The 12,013-nt window shown below is 42.8% G+C and overlaps 1 pseudogene; it reads left to right on the top strand.

Annotated features, from left to right (window-relative positions):
• LOC100950709 overlaps nucleotides 1-12,013 on the top strand; it is a 64,389-nt pseudogene that overhangs the window by 17,854 nt on the left and 34,522 nt on the right.

Genomic DNA, 12,013 nt, shown 5'->3' with positions numbered 1-12,013 from the left:
CAGTGGAGATAATGTGTTTGCTGCAGTCAAATTATTTTTGATGAAAAGACTTAAAGAAGTAACAGATAAAGAGAAAATTAATCTCTTGAAAAATGTAGATGAAAAACGCATAGAAACGGAGAACTGGGGTACTCACTGGAACAGAAAATCATGACGATGAAACAGAGAGACAAGGAAGTTGTGATAAAGATCTTTCCTGGGGTGGGCTTGGTTGTTCCCATAGACAAAAATGACTTGGGTGCAGAGAGCTCGCTGAAATGGATACAGACCGCAAGAGAATTTGCAAGAAAATAGTGGAGGCTGCTCCTGAGACGACGAGAGACTGAAAACTTTTGTTCCCATCCAGGAAATGATGAGTGTGACTGCAGCATGAGCCTGGAGCTGGGGAAGGACCGCTTCTGCTCAGGTTCCCACTATTTTCATAAAATTGCGGGCCAGCTTTAACTCTTGCACATAGTCTTTTGAAGAGGAATCTGTTTGCAGAAATTATTGAAGCTCACCTGGCAAAAGAAGTAAAGAGAACATAGACCAGCTTGCAATGTGAGTAGGGGCAGCTTTATTTGATATATGATATTTTAAAGCATTAGTATTGTATTTGTGATTTGTTTTGTTTTTAAGGAATAAACAAATATAAAAAGTAAATTAGAAAAAACATAAAATGTTAAATAACTATGAATTTATAATGATTTTTAAAAAGGCAACGCAGCAAACCAATTACCTCAATCATTATCTTGGAGGATGCTAGGCCTCCAGTTAGTTGTTCAGAAAATAGGCATATAGGGGAAAGAATCAAGCATTAGCCCAGCATTTTGGGTAAGAATCCTATTTGGGTGACCAAATAATTGAAAACATAAGTTTCTTGTTTAAGAATAACTCAAGTTAAAAAAAAAAAAAAAGAATAACTCAAGTTAACAAATTAAGAAGGAACAATAGACTTAGAATATCACCACTTGCAACCACTAATGAATTAATGAATCTAAGAAATGATCATGGCTAAAACTATTAAATGAAAAGCTGAAGGGGAAGCCCATGATGTGGGGTCTCACAAGTCCATGCACTCAAGCTACAAAAGGTGCTATAAACCTCATCATTGAATATCACTGCTGTCATTTTTGAAGTACTCCCCTGGGGAAGTTATGCACTGACACCTGTGTCTAGTCCCCGCTGAAAGCAATTTTGGAACTCTTTTTCTGGAATGGCCATCAGAGCTGTTGTCATATGAGGTCTGACAACTAAGTTCCTGAACTCGCTACTGTGTGCTTATGTTGGCTGCACTGTATGGACAACGTGTTGAGGTTTCATAAGGTTGGTATGTCAGTGTCTCAGAGCTGTGTTCCTGTTGACGTGGGGTGGTGTCTTGCTGAGTGCTGTTCATTATTGCTGTTGTGTGTTTTGGTGTGCCATACGGAGAATGCGCTGATGGTTATTCCAGAAAAAGAGTTCCAAAATTGCTTTGAAGGGTGGACTAGGTGTTAGCATTGGTGCAGAGCTTCCCAACGGGATTACTTGAAAGGTGACTGTAGTGATCCTCATCCGTGAGGTATTAGAACTTTTTCTAGGATGAGTTTGTGAACTTAATTGTCAGACCTCGTAAGTGGAGAAAACTGTAATTGATGGATCCAGCTGAAAACAGCTAAATCCATTCATCAATCTCACCAGCATAAAAAGACAGGTAAGCAGACGTCTGTGCATTTCAGTGCTGTGCAGTAGGAAGCACACAGCACCACCTATGAAGCTTTCTTGCCAAAAAAAAAAAAAAAAAAAACAAACTCAAACCCAAATCTGATCCAGCCTCTGGTTCTATCTACCAGTTTGCAGGAAATACAGGGATAGAAAGATGTATTAAATAACATTAGCAAATTAGCAAATCTGGAATCTTGGGAATTCTACAGGGCAAACGACCTAGTTTTTTAAAATAAATTTTTGCGGAAAGTAACAGAAATAAAATATATAGAGTAAAAGCAATTTTAGAGGCACATCAACTCAATGGAATATGTGCACTTTATCTGGTTACTGATTTAAGAAATTTAACTATAACAAGTAACATTTAAGAGACAATTGGAGAAATTCTACTATTTACTGGGCATTAATAATAGTAAAAATTAAAAATTAAAATTGTTCTGATAATATTGTTTTATTAAAAAGTCTTTAAATATTAGAGGTAAATGCTGAAATGTTTGTGGAGGAAATGCTATATCTATGATGTGGTTCAAAATAACCCAAGAGAAAAAAAAAGCAAATGTGAGTATGAATGAAACAAGATGAGCTATCAATGAACAATTTGGGTGCGTGACTTATTATTCTTTAAACTTTGTATAAGTTTGAAATTTTCCATAATCTTACAAATCAAAAAACCAACCCTATTGTAGTTTTAAATGTAAAAGTGAAAACAATAAGCTTCTAGAAGATATAGTTGAATAATCAGTAGAACATTGGAAAAAAAAGGGATTGCCAGCCATACAAGATTGGGATTCTTTGTTCATTAGACAAAACCATTAAGGTAGTGAAAAAAGCACACCACTGAGTGGAAAAATGTATTTGCAATATGTATTACCAACAACTCATATTGACAAAAAACCAAAATGCTACCACAAACAAAGAAAAAAAAAAACCAGACAACCTACTAGAAGGTGGTGGTGGGGGAAAGACATAAATAGACTTCTTTCCAAAAAAAAAAAAAAAATAAAAAATTCAATGTCCAATAAAGAAGAATAGTTGCTCAAACTCATTAATCAACAGGGAAAGCAAATTGGTACCATAGTGCTCTATTTCTACACCCCTGCTAGACAGACTGAGATGAAAAAGATAGACCATACTAATTCTTAGCAAAACTGTGGAAGAACTGGAACTTGCACATGCTGCTGATAGGAGGTGTGACACCGCCTTGGCAAACTGACCGTGTGTCTAAAAGCTGAACATACATGCATACCCTGTGGCCCAGGAAGTCTACCCAACCAAAATGTGTGTAAGTGTACACTAAATTTTCAAGAATGTTCAGGACAACCTTAGTCTTTTTTTTTCTTTTTTTTTGAGACAGCGTCTCAAGCTGTTGCCCTGGGTAGAGTGCTGTGGCATCAGAGCTCATAGCAACCTCAAACTCTTGGGCTTAAGTGATTCTCTTGCCTCAGCCTCCCAAGTAGCTGGGACCACAGGCGCCTGCTGCAACACCCGGTTATCTTTTGTTGCAGTTGTCATTGTTGGTTAGCTGGTCCAGGCCATGTTCGAACCTGCCACCTTTGGGGTATGTGGCTGGTGCTGTAACCACTGTGCTACAGGTGCCGAGCCTACAACCTTAGTCTTAATAGCACCAAACTGCAACAACTCAAATGTCTATCAATAGAATTAATAAATTAAATTGTGTCATATAATTCTATGTACTAATAAAAATTAAGGAGTAACTACCTTTTTGTCATATATAAAAGCAATAAGATCAATCATAGAGTTTCTAAATCTCTCACTTTCTCATTTGTTCCTTGTTCACATCCAACGGCTTGCACAAGTCTGCTTCACTTTTCTCAAGACAGGTTCTCAAATATTTCAGGCTACTACTTCCTAGAACTTGTTTCATGGGATATCATGGGGAAACAGAAGGTTCAGGGCTCATGTAATATAAAATTAGGTTTCATCTTGGAAAGTCTCATTTGAGGCGCTGAGAAATAAAGAAAATTGCTTAATTTTGCTTAATACAATTTTCCCAACCTAATTGTTTTCAGGAACAATTTTCCACTCATGTAACAATTACGAACATCTTCAAGATTTTGCAGGACACCATTTTGGGAAATGTAGCTCTTGACTGGAGTTTCTTCAGGTATTCTGTGGCAGGCTGAATAATAGCCCCCAAAGAAACCTAGGTCCTAATCTCTGAAATCCTTGAATATTATTTTATATTGCAAAAGGGACTTCGTAGATGTGATTAACTTAAGGATCTTGAGATGTGGAGATTACATTGAAATCATCTTGGTATCATGTCCTCTTCTATGGCACCAGTCATGGAGGATAGGGCTCTACTTACATGACTTCTTTGACTTTAACTACCTTCTAATGGATTTATCTCCAAAAGCAGTCACAATGGGGTTAGGGCTTCAACATATGACTTTTTGAGGAACACAATTCAGTTCACAGCAGATGGTATGTTTGTTGGTACCTTCTCTGGCTATTATTCCATCTAAAGTTGCCAACTACCTTCCACTGACATTCCTGTTTCCTGTCCTACTTTATTACTTTTCTTAATAATTGTCACTATCCGATATCCTGTATATTTTACTTGTTTTTCATGTTTGGTGTCTGTTTATACTAGACTATAATAAGCTCTATGCTGAGAAATACTCTGCTATTTAAAAAATTCCCTGCTGTATCCTCACTGCCTTAGAGTGCTTAGGCACAGAGTAAAGGCTCAGTCAATGCGTGATAAGTGAATGGTATATAATTGACTTAGCCAGCTAAGTTTGTTCATCCAAATATTAGCCAGAAATTGATTTCAGAATAACCATATTTTAAATGATTTCTGGGCAGAGAGACCCAGATGCGTATGAAACCCATTTCCTCTTCGTCCCAGGTACATAGCTAGATTACATTTCTCAGTTTCCCCTGCAGGTCAGTGTAGATAATGCAGCGTGAGAAGAGCCATGCCTCACTCCCAGGTCTTGCCCATTAAATCTCCCAACCCCAACCCCAGGCTCTTTATCTCCTGCCTACAACATGTGGACGCCGGGACAATGTTGAAGGCCAGTGTTGAGGCTGGCAGAGCCTCCATCAGTCCGGAGCCCTGTACGGTTTTGTGCAACCAGATAGGAAATGCCCTGAACTATTGTCTGAGTGAGAAATAGAATCCCGTTGCACATGAACTTGTTATACATCTTTGTGTGTATCTATTACAACAGTTAGCCTACCCTAACAAATAAATTTGTGCAAATAGTTTTAATCTGTTAGAGCAGTTAACATGTAAAAAAAAAAAAAGCTTAGACAGACTTTTATGATCACTTTTATTTTTCCTCAGTGTCCTGACTTTGAGGTCTGTGGTTATACCAGACAGCTTGGGATGGTGGTCTTGAAGGATGGGTTATTATGAAACTAGGCCACCCTTAAAGGATACCTTTAAACCGTTCGTTATTTCTTCTAGGTGGCAGAAAGCAATATCCCTGCTGTACATCTTCTTTCTCATCAGCGTGATTTATGGAGCCCTCTGAATTACTAGGATTACAGCAATGTTGGGCTATTCCCTGGGTGCCAATACACTGTCATTAAGAACTGACAGTCTTGCAGTTCCCCTCACACCCGTTTTCATTTGCAAAGGCATGTGTAAGCACTGTGAACCCCAGAAGACCTCAGGGAAAAACCAAATCAGCAATGTGGAGTGTTTAGCAAACACAGATGGAAGAGGCTGAAACAGAATGGACAGAGGCTGTTAGAGCTGACACGGGCACTCTTCACCAGTACTGCGCAGATGTGCAATGCTTAATCCACGATTCAGAGTATCTTTATGTCTCTTTGATTTGCACAATATTTCATGAAGTGGATAAACACATATTATAGTTCCCGTTTTTTGAGAGAATGGGGTTTCAGAGGAAATGAGACTACCCTAATTGGGGTAGGTAACAAGCTCCTCTAGGAGATTGGGGGCAAAATGGTCAGGTGGAGTGAGCCAGGGCAGAGGGGGAAGATGAAGGTCAAAGTAGGATGGGCTTTGGGGAGCTGTTAACATCTGGAAATTTCAAACAGCCATTTTTGTGCACCTGTGTACATTTTACTGGAGAAAAGGTTTAATTTTAGAAGGGGTTGGAAATCTTCAAGCAGTTAAGAACTATTGTTGAAGGATTCTGTAGCTGCGGATTGTCTGGGCTCTACTTAGGGAATTAATGTCTAAAGACTTGCTGTGGAGAGCAGTGCTTTGTATCAGAGGAAAGCGGCACAGAATCTTCTTAGGCAGGATTTCTGCCTTGTGGATATTTACTACACACAACAACGTAAATATCCATTCTTATAATCCCAGAGAATCCCTCTGGCTCCATGGTGATCAGATTTACTATGTTGCCGAAAAGTAGAGGACAGTTTACCAGTCTAAGAAGAAAATGCTTAGCGTTAACCAAATCCTGTGAACTCATCCCAGGGCAGGTGTATGAAACTCAGAAAGCTTTTGTCTTTGCCCTGATGTATGCACAGTGGGGAGGTGAGCTTACTGAGAGAAGGCAGGCAGCTGCAGGTGTGGGGGCATCAGATCAGGGAAATGGGGACTTGGTAATTGTATAAGCTTTTCCTTGCTTCAGCTTTCAGAGGGTTAACAACCCTGGCTCCTATGGAGCCTGACCTAGGGACGCTTTCATGCTGACAGTTGTGTGAGCACATGTAGTGCTTCACCAGGAGTGGGCTCTGAGTGAAACTGTCCTGGAAGGGCACTGTGCTTAGGACTTGGAGTCTACTGAGGGACAGGGTGTGATGGAAAAGAGGGAGAATTGCTCTTAAATGGGGCAAGTGAGAAAGTTCATTTTTTTTCTTGAATTTAAATATTAGCTGCTTGGGGCATGCACCAAGGGCAAACTGCTACAGCTGGTTGCTGACACCAGCTGGTCTTCTGTGTTTTGACCTTGGTAATTCGCTCTAGGTCAGTGGTTCTCAACCTTCCTAATGCCGTGGCCCTTTAATACAGTTCCTGTGGGTCACAGGCCACAGATTGAGAACCGCTGCTCTAGGTTAACTCCTTTCCTTAGCTGGGATATGAAGTAACAGTGTTGATCAGGGCAATCATTTTGGTCTGTGCCATGTGGGGGTCAAAGCACAGAATGTGGTCTATTCCTGGCAAGGGAGTCTCTTGCCTTACGTGTCTTTGTAAGAGATTAGTATTTCCTAGAGGTAAGCACGTGATTGCTGACAACCTCACACTAAACAGCAACTTGGGCTCACTTTCCTCTTAGAGGGTAGTGTGTATGTAGGAAACCGAAGTGAATGCAGACACAAAGCATACGACTCCTTTATGTTCTCTCTGTTCCTCCCGCGTCACTGATGGGGAAGATATCCCTCTTCAGTCTGCTTTACTAGAACTCATCAACTCATGGGTCAGCCAGATGCAAGTACATTGCTTTGGCGTTGCAGCCTTGCCTGAGCTGTTGCCCTTATTCTAAGCCTTGAACTCAGTTGTGGGCCAGGTTCTTGAATGTTTCATTTTGCTGCTTAAAGGAAAGATATTAGGATTCAAAATCATCTGCCCAGAGAAGGTAAGTATGTGTCCGTGGGTATTCATAGAAACAATGGTGCGGAGTTAGAGCCTGGAGGGAGGGTAGAGAGAGGCGGGCTGCTGTCTGTGAGCCTTATCCCTTAGGTGAAATACGTGAATTCTGGTCCAAATAGTCTGCTGATCTTTCTGAGCCTCCGTTCCTTCATCCTTAAGTTGGGAATAGTGCATGCCTTGCCCGCCCTATTCTGTAATTATGAAGATGAATGAGGTAATGCCTTATCCAAACAAGATGGCATTTCCTTCAGAAGAGGCTGGGGTCTGCTGTGGTGACAAAAAACCTCAGTATCAGTTGCTTAAAACAGCAAACCTTTGTTTTTTGCTCACGTTACATGTCTGAGATGAGATGGATTGGCTGGGGGTTCTCTTCTCACTAGCGTTTCTTAGAGGTCCAAGCGGATGGAGAGTCCACCTCCTGTGCCCTCTGTGTGCAGTGCCGTGCGCTCGCGTGGGTACCACAGCATGAGAGGACAATCTGGAGTGTCAACATTAGTGATTCTGTATGTTGTCCTAGAAGTGACATTCGTTCACTTCCGCTCACATTCCATTGGCCAAAGCCAGTCACAGGGTCTTAGCTGAGTTTAGAGGCTACCGAGGGATCATTCCACACGAACAGGTTGAACTTCAGTAACCCCGCAGGTGCTGTGGATTCTGACATGCACTTTTTTGCATCTTAGTCTCTCTGAAATTGAGATGCATTTTATAGTGTACACCATTTTATAATCACCACAGGCCAGTCTTACATGTTTTATTCCTGAAACCAGAATGCATCACACAGTTGGTGCTATTTTAGGACAGTATGGTGTTGTGTTCCCAGAGGCAGGGACTAGTGACCCTAAAGCACCAGGCCTGGGATGAAGTCTATAGCCGTAGCCATGCAGGATGCTGTCCTGGTCACAGAGTGTGCTCCAGGCTAAGGCCTTCCTCTCAGCTTTCTTGGACTTTCTTTGACCATTTGAGAAGGGGCACAGGTGTGAGGCCATTGGGAAGAGAGAGCTTTTGAGACTGTCACCCCCAGGAATGACCAGTCCTCTTGTACCTTGCCCTACCCTTGGACCCTAATTCTGAGGCAAATTTTTGAGGCTATAAATGCCCATGAAACTCATAAAACTGTTGTTTTCTCAGTACCAGTGACAGCATCTTTTTTTTCTCTGTATAATCAATTTCTGTTGGAGGGAGGGATAAATGTGGGTTTATAGTTCAAATCCACGTTTCTGTTGGATAAACGTGGATTTATAGTTCAAAAATCCCAGCATTCTGCTGAAGAAGTGTGAACATCAGTCCCTGCCTGGGCCAGGGTCTGGACTCTCTTGCTTTTGGGGTAAACAAAATCTTTACCTAAACCCCTTTCATAGCCTATCAGGTCATTGTTTTGGGATTTGAGATGCCACCTTCTCTCTCTTCTTTCACTCATTTGTAGGTTCCTAGGCACTATGCACTCACACCATGATTCTGATGAGAAGTAGCTGGAGAGATTGAGGGTTGGGGACTGGAGAGAGTAGGGAATGGGATGGAGGCCGGGCTGAACCTCAGACCTGAGCCACCTGAGGGCTGAAGCCGGGAAAGGACAGCACAGGTTTTCCCCAGGGCTTATTCCCAGACAGAATGGGCCTCCTGTGCTCTGGATCGAGTATCAGAGTACTTTCTACACATCACCATTAATAATGTGAGTTCTGGCAAAACGACTGGGTTGAAACTTCCACACTATTCTCATTTGCAGCTCCGATAGCCTTTTATGTATAATATAGTATTTAAAATCTCCACTTAGAGGCAAGATAATGACCTTTAATAGCATTGAAGCCCGAGTAAAGGAGGCAGGTAAAGCCTGGTAACTCATCAGATTCTAAGTCAGACCTGGTCACTGGCAGGCTTGCCTTCCTGGAACCCACGTGGGGCTGACCCTGGGGCTAGAGAGCCTCTTTCTCTTAGGCCAGGGTTGCTGTTGGGTAGTTGGTGGTTGAGTTCTTGTCCAGATGTCCCTTAGTTTGAGCTCTTATTCAGATTTCCTGGGTCTTGACACTCCTTCTCCCCAGCTTCTGCTTGTAATTGGACTCACTGGTTTATGTTGTGCTGGAGGCAGACTTTGAATACTGTGACGTTTAGGGCCTCTGTCTTGTGGCTGCTGGGTCTGGATGCTGCCTGGTGCCTCACCAACTTCCTCTCCATCCCCCTTCCCCTTTGTGCTCCAAAAGAGCTGCCTCTCTGGCTTTGCTTGAACCTTCCTTCTGGCCTCAGGCTGCTGCCTAGGCAGTCTCCAGCTGTTGATTCCAACACTGCAGTGGGAAGGGGCACTCACTAGCCCCTTCTGACTGTAGCCCCTGAGGGTGTGGAGGGCCCTTTGCTTCATGGTGGCCCCAAGGCCTATCACAAGGCACAGGGGCACTGCTAATCCACAACCCCCCACAGCTACCCCCACCACAAGACTGCCATTGTCCCCACCCCTCCCATCGTATCAAGTCCTTCCCTGGCTTAGCCACCAACAAGCTTCCTAGCCCTGAGTGCTGTTTGCAGTCCTGTTCCCCTTCACTCACCCCAACTTATCTCTGTTCCTTGGACTTTGTTGCTGGTGCAACAAATGGCTTTGGAGCTTAACAGAACTGGACTCAGGTATTGGTACTACCACTTACTGGTACTTACCTGAGTCAATTTCCCTAATGACAAAAATTGGGTATAGTAATGCCCAACCAAGCACTCAGCATGCAGTTTCTGTGTTGTAATAACATGTATTAGCATGTTATTAATAGAGGAAGCAGGATAGTTTTGGTTAAGATCATGGGGGTCAGAGCCAAACAGACTTGAGGTTGGATTTTTGTCTCATTGTTTTTTTTTTTTTTGAGACAGAGTTTCACTTATTAACCCTTGGTGGAATGCTGTGAAGTCACAGCTCACAGCAACCTCCAGCTCTTGGGCTTAGGCAATTCTCTTGCCTCAGCCTCCCAAGTAGCTGGGACTATAGGCGCCTGCTACAACACCCGGCTATTTTTTTGTTGCAATTAGGCCGGACCTGGGTTTGAACCCATCGCCCTTGGTATATGGGGCCGGTGCCCTACTCACTGAGCCATAGGCACTGCCCTTTGTCTCATTGTTGAACAAACATCAGTGTTGATTTCTGACTCCTGGGCTAGTTAGCACACTGGCATCTGGGTTTTCCCTCCACATTTTGCTTTTCATGTTGTCAGATGTGGACCTAGACAACTTCTTGGAAAGGCAATTGTAAACTACTGGATCTGGGTAAAGTGCTGCTTATCCATGCAGAGAGGAGGGCATAAGAATGATTGATAGCTGTTCAGTCCAGACTCTAATAGAAGAATCTTGGCTCTGCACAATCCTAGGGAACCCCAGCTTTCTGAGGCTTAGACTATGTATACTGGAGAAGTGCTACTAGGGCTGGGGAGGGACCCAGTGACAAAGAATGAAGGCAACATTAATTAGGTCCTTGAAAGAAAAATTGTCCTTTCTCTGAATAAAGAAAGAGGTGAGAACCACCTTTTGGTTAGGATGGGAGAGAAGGGATGAGCTCGCAGGATTTAGGAAATTTGCAACCAGATTGTCTCTTTGCCTGGAAAACAAGCCAGTGATTCAGCAGTTTCCCTCCATAAACAGAGAGAGAAGGGCTGAGAATGTCGAGATCACGACTCTGAAGAGAGCAGGTTATCTTTTTTGAGGACTTAACAGCAGTGAGGCTAGAGAGAGATAGGGTTAGCATGGATAGTTGAATTCACATATAATCCTCAATCCTTGTTGTTGATAGTGGTAACCACAGGCTCTCATGGAGTAAGTCTTTCATCAGAGCTGTTCAAAAGCAGAAGCAACGATTGCTTGGATTTTATCTTGTTCCAGTTCCTCTGCCCACCTTGAGAGGAACTGCAAATAAACTAGGGGATAGTCTTAAAAACAGCTGGCAAAGCAGGAGAGAGATTCTTAGCCTGTGCCCTGGGGTTTGAGCTGGAGAAGCAGCTGGTGCCACAAAGAGAAGTGGGAGCTGCCCACCTGCCTTGCTCCCACCCCGTCCTCAGAGGCACACGGGCTCCTTCTTTCTGGTTGTGGGCATCAGAGGAGTTCCCATACACAATGACTTGCAGGCGTGGTGCAAACCCAGTGAGGTTGGCAGAAGCACGATGTTCCCCTGTAAGACTCAAACTCCTAAGTATCTTGTTCTAACTCCATCCTGATGTGAATTGTGTTTGGAGTGGAATGGGAAGAACTGCTTTATAAGGGTTTTTATGTGAGCCCTTTTAGAAGCAGAGGAATCACGTGTAGATGGTATTTTGGTACAACTCTGCATGTGTAATCATTTGGAGTGTATGAAATCTCCCTCCACTGCTCTGCTTTCCATTTCGCCCTGTTAAGAAATTCTGTTCACTTTGAATTTGCAAGTCTCTAACTCTGTTTTTAAATATAGTCCTGTAATTTCTCTACAAAATGGTAGAATTTTCAGGAATTCTAGATGTGCTTCCTGGCTTTCTCAAAGGACTTTCCTCCACTCAGGGACCCGCTGCAGAGAGTGAGATACCGAATGATGACAGAGAGGGCCTTCCCCAGAGATCTGCAGGGACAAAGGAGGCAGGAACGCTGGCCAAATGCACACACAGAAAATTTAACAGGACAAGAACCTTGGGTCGGAAATTCACAGCGCTCATTCCCAGGGGGCTGAGGCCTTGCTATTTGGATGCTCTTGCTGTAAAAACTTCAAAGACTCAAGGGGACTTATTAATAGCTAGGGCATTGAAACTTTTGGCTGCTCGCAGCATTGCCCTTTTCAGTAGTAAATTTGTCTTTTAAAACATT

This window comes from Otolemur garnettii, unplaced genomic scaffold (assembly GCF_000181295.1).
Source record: "Otolemur garnettii isolate 467f Iridium unplaced genomic scaffold, OtoGar3 scaffold00024, whole genome shotgun sequence".
NCBI lineage: Eukaryota > Metazoa > Chordata > Mammalia > Primates > Galagidae > Otolemur > Otolemur garnettii.
Note: the sequence above shows the minus strand (reverse complement) of the source record. Positions and strands in the feature narration are given on the sequence as shown.